We start from the raw sequence: 1,941 nt of genomic DNA, 5'->3' as shown, positions 1-1,941 counted from the left end.
GAGACCCTGGAGCCCCGGGCCAGGGCCGTGAGAAGGAGGGCGGCTGGTTGCCGGGAGCCCGGAGACGCCGGGAAAGGGGAGGGAGGAAGAGCAGGCGGCGGGGGCTGGCCGCTGAGGGAGGCGAGTCGCAGGGTGAGGGGCGCGATAGGTGGTAGCGACCCGACGCCGTGCTGGGCTGCGAGTTTTCCAAGGTGCGGGCCCTTTAAGGGCGGGCGGACGCGCCGCCCCGACGCACAAACACTGGAAAGTGAGCTGCGCCGCTGGGCGATAAACATCAGGGCTGCTGGCCCGCCCGCTGACGTCAGGAGAAACTGACACAGATTTAAAGGACCAGGTCCCGCATTTGTCCTTAAAGGGGCTGCAGCTGTCTAGCTGGAGGGGAAAGCCTGCGATGCCTTCTACAACTCCTACCCAACTCTCTCCCGTTATTCTCACCATCTCTGAAACTCATGTTGAAATAGGCAGATGTTTCTTTTAAGGATCTCCAAGTGCTGGGTTCTTGTTGAACAACTCCTACCTTTGCTCAAATATAAGGATTCCCCCCTCTCCACCACCTTTACAACTAACATCGTCCATCCCTGGGCCATTTTTTCTCCAGGGATCTTAAAAAAATGAAGAACTCAAAGGATTAGGAAACAGGACGGTGGCCTTACCGGCGGAGGGGAAACGGAGGCAGCACTGCAGGAGGAATCCCCATGCCTCTCCCACCTCCCTCTGGAGGGGCCACACAGCTGCAGGGACGGCCTTCTGAGCTTCCCAAGCTTGCCGGGCTGGGGCTGTTTCCCTTCTTCTCTCAGGGGCAGTTACAAAGCTCATTGAAAGATACTGACCTTCAGTGTAAAATGGTGAAAACTTTTCTACAAAATATTTTGGCACTGTTTCAAGAAACTTAGAGAGCTTTATACCCTTTGATCCAGTAATTCCACTTCTGGACTCTATCCTAAGGAAATATGAAGCACAGATAAAAATACGTGGGCAGCTATGCTTATCACTGTGATATTTATAATATAAAGCAAAAAGGAAACAACTTGGAATCCATAATGAGGGATTGGTTAAATGCACTATCATGAAGGCATCAAAAATGATGCTTAAAACTTCAAATGTAAGCAGAGAATTCAGGATATGACACTAAATAATATATAGGGCCAGGTGCCGTGGCTCATGCGTGCAATCCCAACACTTTGGGAGGCCAAGACGAGTAGATCACTTGAGGTCAGGAGTTCGAGACCAGCCATGGTCAACATGGTGAACCCTATCTCTACTATAAAAATACAAAATTAGTGGGACGTGGTGGCACGTGCCTGTAATCCCAACTACTGGGGCGGCTGAGGCAGGAGAATCGCTTAACTCTAGGAGGCGGAGGTTGCAGTGAGCTGAGATTGTGCCACTGCACTCCAGCCTTGGCTGTGACAGAGAGACTCCGTCTCAAAAATAAATAAAAGAGTATATATTCCAAATACATACAGACATGCATAGAAAAATAGAAAAAAATTGTACTAAAAATTTAGCAATGTCTCCAGAAAGCAGGCCAAAATTTAAAAATAAAATTTAGCAAGTTACCTTTGAACTACAATTTAAAAAATAACATATTGTATATCATTTTCCTTTAACTCTAAAAATATAGAATAGTACCAAAAAATAAAAATTAATGGATTGAGTGGTTCTTAAATTTTTTATATTTAAAAAAATTTACAAGTGTTCTACAATGTACATATATTGCTTTTTTTTGCAGGTGGAGGATAGGGTCTCACTCTGTCACCCAGGTTGGAGTGCAGTGGCACAATCTCAGCTCATTGCAACCTCTGCCTCCTGGGTTCAAGCAATTCTCCTGCCTCAGTCTCCCGAGTGGCTCAGATTACACGCATGTGCCACCACACCCAGCTAATTTCTGTTTTTGGTAGAGATAGGGTTTTACCATATTGGCCAGGCTGGTCTCAAACT

The sequence above is a fragment of the Colobus angolensis genome, unplaced genomic scaffold (genome assembly GCF_000951035.1).
Source record: "Colobus angolensis palliatus isolate OR3802 unplaced genomic scaffold, Cang.pa_1.0 Scaffold7, whole genome shotgun sequence".
In the NCBI taxonomy this organism is placed as follows: domain Eukaryota; kingdom Metazoa; phylum Chordata; class Mammalia; order Primates; family Cercopithecidae; genus Colobus; species Colobus angolensis.
The sequence above is the reverse complement of the archived record's forward strand: the minus strand, read 5'-3'. Positions refer to the sequence as shown.